Here is an 8,704-nt window from a genome sequence, read left to right on the forward strand (position 1 = left end):
TGTTAAGGATTCGTAAATCATGAAAAAAATGTTACCAATAATGCCAGGTTTACGCTCGACCAATAATAAGAAGGTAAGTAGGCAACGCATGCGCAGAAAGGGACTGATTTATGTTTGCTATAATTTCATAAAATATATTAGGAATTCCATACTTGGCTATAAATTGCCGTGCCGTTTTCACGTCCCTGAATTTTTCTTTTTAACTGCGTATCGTATTAAAATGATGGATATTTACACAAAGAAACATGGTAAAATAAAACAAAAATGTTAACATACCTAAATTTGGAAAACTGTAGTGAAAAAATGGCAAATAAAATGAAAAAAAAATAAATCGCATCAGAAAAAACAAAAAGCAAAAATTGTCGGAATTAATCTCTGATAATTGATCAATTTTTTAAAACAAGCAAGCAAAAAAAAAAAAAAAAAACTCCAAATTTTATAAATGCATGCTTAGTAAGAAAAATGAAATAAAATATAATGGCATGTTGTTGTCTCGTCGGGGCAATTAATTGCTATCAACCGAGCAACATTTTTAAGCCTTTCTATGCATGCGCTGCCTACTGGCCGTCTTATAACTGGCCGGGTGTAAATCCGGCATTGGACATTACAAGCTGAAAATTCCTGGCAGAAATTCTGGGAAAAGAAGGAAATGTATTTTATTTCAAGAGATCCATAATACTGTAATAAAACTTTATTTCTTCAAGCGTTTACAATAAAGCAGAGCAATAAATTACATACATAAATTGACAAGAGTAGTTCATGAAATATTCTTGAATCAGTGCAAATGCTTTCAACAATAGGTGAAATAAGAGAGACAGAAAACATTTACAATAAGTAAAGATAGCATTAAATGATACTAACAATCACATGTTATTCAGTTAACAGTTTAAAATGACTGAAGTATAATAAAGACTTCGAACTTATACAAATATAAATGCTATTTTTCACTATATGATAAATAGAATGCTTAAAAACGAGACAGATATATAATGATTATTTGGAACATGAAGAACACAAATATTTAAATGCACAATAAATGAACAAATTTTTAAAACTATAAACAAAACGGACAGCAAGATGCTTTTGTTTATTCAGTAATTTTTTGTTGGTGATTTAATTTCCAACATTAACATTCAAATGATTCAATTGAAAAAAATCTAACTCTGACGTACTACAACAAATGAAATTAAAAGAAGATAATGTTTATTTTAGAAATGAAAATCGTTTGGTCATTGTATGGAATCTAATGTATTTTAAATAATAAATTTATTTTAAAAGCTATATGTTGCCAACGGAATATGTTTTTTTTTTTTCATTTTGTTTATTAAAAGTTCTTCTAAAAATCATTCACCTTAAGAATTTTTTTAAAAATTTATTCTTTATTTAAAAAAAATATTTTAAGAATAAATAACATAATTATTTTTCTAATAAATAAATTCGGTTGTACTTTTATGAAGTGGGTCAAAAAACTTCCTCATGAATTATTAATTTTAGAAAAAAAAATTTTTTTAATAGAAAATTTGTTTACAGTTAAAGTCACAATAATTAATGAAAAAATAATTCCTTCGCACTCAAATCACAAATAATAATTTACAAATTTTACTCAATAAAACAAATTTTGATGTGAGTGATATTTAACACGTGCGGATTAGCGATATAGGAAATAATGTGAAATCAGTTTTACACAAAATAATCCATTTTGACTAGACTTTACTCATCTGAAGCCGTCTTGAACAAAATCAGTTGGCTTTTAAAAATTACAAAAATATTTCCAATTCGGAAAGTTCTACAAATTTATTAGTGCTAATTATATTACGTGAAAGACAGAGATACATTGTGAGAGTTTCAGGTCCTATACACATTATGGTTTGTTCAAAATTTTGAATAAAAGAGGACTAATTTCTTTTTAAGTTTTGCAATGAATATATTGCATTTTAAAAACCAATTAAGTCACTAAATTTTAAAAAAAATGTTCAAACTCATTTGAACCAAAAAAAGAACAATCTTAATTTTTTATAAATTCATAAAAATCATAATTTGTAGACCATAAAAGAGATTGAATTAAAATCGGGCAATGTGAAAAATACATTAAATATTGATTAATTCCGCGTGTTTATTTATACATCTATTATAAATTCTTCATATTATATTTAAAAAACAAGTAAAATTTGTTTTTAAAAATGTTTAATCTAGAAACCTTATTTTAAATTCAGTTCTAAAAAATAGAATAATTAAAAAGTTGGTTTATTACAGCATAAATCATATAAATTGGATCTATATAATTATTGATAATAAGAAATTTAAAATAATAATTTCAAGATTTGAAATTAATAATTTTACTACATTTCTTTTAGAGTTTCTACATTTTCTAAAATATTAATTGTAAATTCTTTTGTGGAACAAAAGCAGTCAATCAGTAAATTTGGCGAACTAATTTTGTCAAAGATGAATACCAGAAATGTGTATGGGACCCGAAAATAGCATTTTTATAAGTCAACAGTGACATGCAAAATTGCAACAATTGCAAAACATTTTTTTTTACATTAATACAAAATTTTACGCCAATACGGCGTAAACACGTAGAAGAAATTTAACAACAGTTTCGATCATAAGTATTATAATTCAGCATGTCCATAAATATAAATTTATTATATTATTATCAGTAATAATATACACTTGTTTGGTAATATTTATTGAATATAACATTTCTCATGTGTTTAACTGAAATTTCAAACCTTACAAAAACGAATTATCTTTAATCATATATAATAAAAATGTTTGTCTTACAAAACTTTTTAAGGCAATGTTATATTTTTTTGCAAACATCAAACTTTTTCAAAAAAATTTTCATAATTAATTTTTATCGTCATAGCAAAAACTGTTATTGACTTAAAAAATACATTTGCTTTGAGTATCCTATATTTTTTACCAATAAACAAATCAATCCAAAAATACAGTATTTTTAGCAAAAACTTTCAACTATTTGCTCATTTCTTAAAATACTGATTGAATATTTTCAAATACTGTTGGTCCCATAGATGTTTCTTTCATTTTAATATGATTCTTTTGTCAACAACATGCAAAATATGTATATATTTGCATTTATAACGACATTCTAATATAAAATGTCTGCATAAAAAATTTTTAAAAATTAAATTAATTTTTTAAATTAATAAAATTGGAAAAATATTAATTTTTAACAATTATATAAAACATATTACATTATATTTTTCTAAAATTATTATATTTTTTAATACTAATGTTATTATTGTAATAAAAAAATTATTATTTTTCTCAGTAATTTTTCATATGAGTAATATTTATTATTCTAAATATTCATATTTAAGAAAAATACTGAAATTCTTTGAACTGCAATTTATAATTTTTTTTTATATTTATATAATACTGTATAGGTAAAAAGTTTTTCAAAAATTTCAATTTTCTTAAAAATTAAGAGTTATTATCATCTTACTTCTGTGGCTACTGAATTTGTTGCTAACTTAAGAATGCAAAATACAACTTTGACACGAAGAAATACTTCAAGAGTAGACTAATATAATTCAACAATATTAAAACATTTCTAAATGATTATAAAGTTTATAACTCACTCGTAAATTTGATACGTATTTGATTATTTGGAAAAAATTTGAAATTTCTTTATGAAGACAAATTTAGTAACCAATAGAATGATATTTGGATAATTCGAATTATTTGATATTCAGATTTCTTCTCTGCTGTTTAGAATTTTCAGTTCATTATTTTAGCATTTTATATATCAATCGGATTTTTCTTGGATAATTTGAAGCCAAATTTAAAAAATGCAAAAATATTTTTATTTTTGTATTATTTTTGAGAGTTAAATTATGTCAAAAGTTCGCGTCTATCGTGTCTATTTTTATTAAGAGAAACAAAAAAAAAAGTATTTATTACTTTAAAAAATTTTTGAACACATTAAATGAAGATTAAATAATTTATGTTGCAATTTTATGGTATAAATATTGTATTCAAAGGTCAGTAAATTGCTTTATTTCAATATGCAAACATCTTTATTATTTTTTTAAAATTGTTATCACTTTATTTACTTAGATTTAGTTTTTCATTAAAATTACTAAATGAAATTTAAAGTAAATGCTTATAGTTTTTTTTAAATAAGTGATTCTATTTTTTTTCTAATTATATTCATTTAGTGACCCAATTCTTATTAATTTAAATTTTTTGGTGAACAATGAATATTTACTATGGCTTCATCAACGTCGAATTATACAAGTTTCACTGTACTATTTTCTAATAATTTTGAACCGCAGTGTTAACATCTTTTTTTAAATTCACACAACTTTCGGAATTTCTAATCAGAATTTTCTAGTCTTCTGATGCATTAACTATGAATTATGAAAGTGAATGATTTAAGTTTCATACAAGCCATATACACACTTGTGCGCTGTTCGTTCAACATACATTGTAAATGATCATAAAAAATATAGAAATACAAAAAAAGTAATGATATAAAAATAATACAAACACTAAAACTTTGTACACTAAATAAACAATTAACAAATAATCAACTTAACATAAAAACTATTAAAGAAATAATTTTGCAACAATAACTAAAATCAGTTTCTAGGAAGACGACATTTTGCCAAAATAAATCAAAACAAACAGCAGACGCGCTAATTAAACATGCCATACATATATTTCACTCCATATGAATATTTCTTATAATATAAATTTCAATTATCTGATAGATAATTTATTATTTCAATTATATAAAAATAGTGAAATTTAAATTTATTTTTTCCATAATCAATTATTATTACAAGAATATTAAAGATTACAAGAATCTATTATTTTTATTCTTTTCTTGTAATCTTTCATCTTTTATTAATGAATATGTTGAAATATTTGATTTATTACGAATGTTTTAGTTTCAATTTAATATTTCTAACAAATGCCAAATGATTCACTTTTGTTAATGTGTAATAAAAAATATCAAACTGCCACTTTTAGTTAACAATAAAAGAAATATTCTTTTTCGAACTGACATTTTTTTTGAATTAATAATAAAAAGAATTAAAAGTACTATTTTGAATTAACGATGAAAGGAATTAATATTCCTTTTGGAATCAACGATTTGCTTTGAATTAATAATGAAACGAATTAATCGTCCTATTTTGAATTAATACTGAAAAGAATAAGCATTCTTTCAATTAAAGATATATTTTGAATTAATAATAAAAATAATTAAACTTATTATTTTGAATTAACGGTGAAAGGAATTAACATTCCTTTTGGAATCAATGATTTGCCTTGAGTTAACAGTAAAAGGAATTAAAACCCCTGTTTTGAATTAACAATGAAAGGAATGAGCAATCTTTCTGGAATTGAAGAACCTTTTTGAATTGATACTGAAAAGTATTAAACGTTCTATTTTGAAATAGCAATGAAAGGAATTAACATTCCTTTTGAAATAAACGATTTGCTTTGAATTAATAATGAAAGGAATTAAAAATCCTCTTTTGAATTAACACTGAAAGGAATTGATACCTTTTCTGGAATTAAAGATCTTTTTTGAACTAATAATGAAAAGAATTAAACGTGCTATTTTGAATTAACGATGCAAGGAATTAACATTCTTTTTGGAATCAAAGATTTGCTTTGAATTAATAATGAAAGGAATTTATCGCCTTATTTTGAACTAACACTGAAAGGAATGAACACCCTTTCTAAAATTAAAGATCTTTTTTGAATTAATAATGAAAAGAATTGAATGTCTTATTTTGAATTAATGATGAAAGGAATTAACATTATTTTTGGAATCAATGATTTGCGTTGAATTAACGGTGAATGGAATCAACATTCTTTTTGTAATCAACAGTTTGTTTTGTATTAAGAGTAAAAGGAATTAAAAACCCTATTTTGAATTAACAATGAAAGGAATCAGCAACCTTTCTGGAATAAAATATCTATTTTATATTAATAATGAAAAGAAACTGAATATCTTATTTTGAATTAACGATGAAAGGGATTAATATTCTTTTGGAATTAAAGATTTATTATGAATTAACAACGAAAATGAATTAAACGTGCTATTCTGAACTGTGAAGGAATTAAATTACTCCCTATTATGATTTAGCAATAAAAAGAATTAAGCGCCCTATTTTGAATATACAACGAAAGGAATTAAAAATCTTATTTTGAATTAAAATTGGATGAAAACATCCTATTTTGAAGCTACAGGACATATTTTGAAGATAATTATAATAATGTTTGTCAGATGATAAATTTAGATAGATTTAAAGTTGAATAAGTTAATAAATGAAATGCATGAAAAATGAAATGTATGACAAATTTTAGGTTTTGAATTGGCTATATTTGCCAATCAGATCGTCTAAACTTCCGGTCCCAGCCAATTTAATATGAAAGAAAAATTTTTATAAATTACACGCTATTATTACATATAAGACTTCATAGGAATTGTGATATATTCCAACAAAACTAGAAAATATTCTAACAAGAACTGAATTGAATTAAAAAAACAAAGACAAAAGCGTCAATACTTAACTAGTCACGAAAAGAGTACAAAAAAAAACAGCAGTTGTTTTTTCGTTTTTCAATGAAATATTGACAATGAAAGGAATGGATTATTTTCGGAAGTCATAAAAGTTTATTTCTCATAAATCACTTTGAAATTAAACGTCACTGCAATCGTAACCCTGACCAACATCAATAACCACTAAGAAAATAAAACCTTCTCCAAAACTGATAAATATTGAAATAAGATCCTTACAGCTGTATTGACTATATTAAATCGGAAGGGGGGGGAAAAGCTCTTCAGCTATTTCCAATAGAAAAACCAATTAATTTGTTATATTTACACAGACGATGAGTATATATCGAAATGATGATGTACAAAAAAAAGCTATGAAAAAATAGCTGACAGAAACGCTAATAGACAGGAATAGGGCAACAAAAAAGAGCCATTGTTTTGATAGCTGTTCTTACAGAGCGTGCACTGAGGTTAAAGAACTTAACCGATAGTCCATCAAATATATTTCAAATGGCCTCCGACTCCCGATATGTGTGATGAATCGATCACTAGTGTAAAATATGCAGGCTGAGTTTATTGGCCCATATTGAATATTCTATTTGGAAAATTGACGTGCGCGTGTTTTTAGTGGATTTATAACAGTGCAAATCAAAGAAAATGACGATATTAACTCAAGATATATTTACCAATATCGGTTCAGGTGTAATTTTTTTTTCTTTGGATTGTTCAGAATCATTTTCTGTGTACATTTATCTATTTGTTGATGTTTATAAATTTTTTAAAGCAGCAAAATAGAGATCACATATTTGTATCCAAAGTCGTATTAGTTTTAATTATGTATTTCTAATAGTATTTGACGGTTATTTAAAATTTAAAAATATTAATCGTATAGCGAAATCAATAAAATTCGAAACAAAAGTTTGCAGTGATTTAGTTTAAATAAAATGATATCCGTTCTATGAATGTAATATAATAAAATAAAAATTTATTAAAAACTCAAAAATATTAAAAACTTAGAAATATATTTAGAATTGTTTTAAAATTTAAATTATTTGAGTTAAAGCAATTCAAGGAGTTTATTTACCACCCCGAATAATCTGAAAAAAAAATGACATGCCTTAATTAGGTTTCCACTAAAAGTGATTAGAAAAATAATGCCACAAATTTATATTCGAACATATATATATTACGAAACCTTCACTGAAAAGCAAAGGAATTTGTTGAAGTTTTCGAAATTGATTCGGAAATAGATATTTAGAGAAAGAATTTCTTTAAAGGCCAAGTGCATTGAAGAAACTTAATCTGTCAGGAATTTTTATTATTACGTAATTTAATACCTTTCATAACTGTTCGGATATCGAAAATAAGCCAAAAAGGAGGGGAAAAATGGATATTGATTTTCTAAATTCCTTCCTTTTTACAAGTGTTTTAATCTGATTGCAGTTCTATAAATTAAGCAATAGAAACAGCTGAAAATTTACTAATAGTTTTACCATTTTCAAGGACAAAATTAAGTTGCAGAAATGAAATTAAAACTTCACAACCCTTAACTTAATTTTCTGAAAAATATATTGAATATTTTTATAATCTTCAAGTTCCATACAAAAGTATGCAGAAAGAAATTATTAAACAGGCTAGCTCATTAACTAAGAAAATTTCCGCTAAAGGTTACAGTTTAAAATGCAACTAACAACTTAAAACAGAAAACGATTTTAAGCCGATATATATTGATTTAAAAACAGACGATCCATTATAAAACTGAAAACAAATTAACGTTTTAAGTCGCATTTGACATCTGTTTATTACTTTGAAAAAGTTGGTAATTCTTGCTAACTATTATTATTATTTAATTCGTTATCATTAATACCCATTTTTACCTGGGGTTAATCCTTATTTTTATTCCATTTTAGATGAAATACAATCTAGGAAAAAATTAAATTTCTGAAATGGAATTGCTTTAATTACCAAATATGATTTTTCAAGTTTCTTAAAGATAGGTTACGAACTGCTGCAAACTATTTTACAGAAATGGTGTTGCCACTTCTACTAAATTAATACAGATATGAATATCTAATTGCAAACGATTTTATTTTTGGTTAACAAAATATTTAATGCAGACTGGTTTCTCGCTCTATAATTGACAACAAGTGCAAAAAGTAC

The sequence above is a fragment of the Argiope bruennichi genome, chromosome 11 (genome assembly GCF_947563725.1).
Source record: "Argiope bruennichi chromosome 11, qqArgBrue1.1, whole genome shotgun sequence".
Classification (NCBI taxonomy): domain Eukaryota; kingdom Metazoa; phylum Arthropoda; class Arachnida; order Araneae; family Araneidae; genus Argiope; species Argiope bruennichi.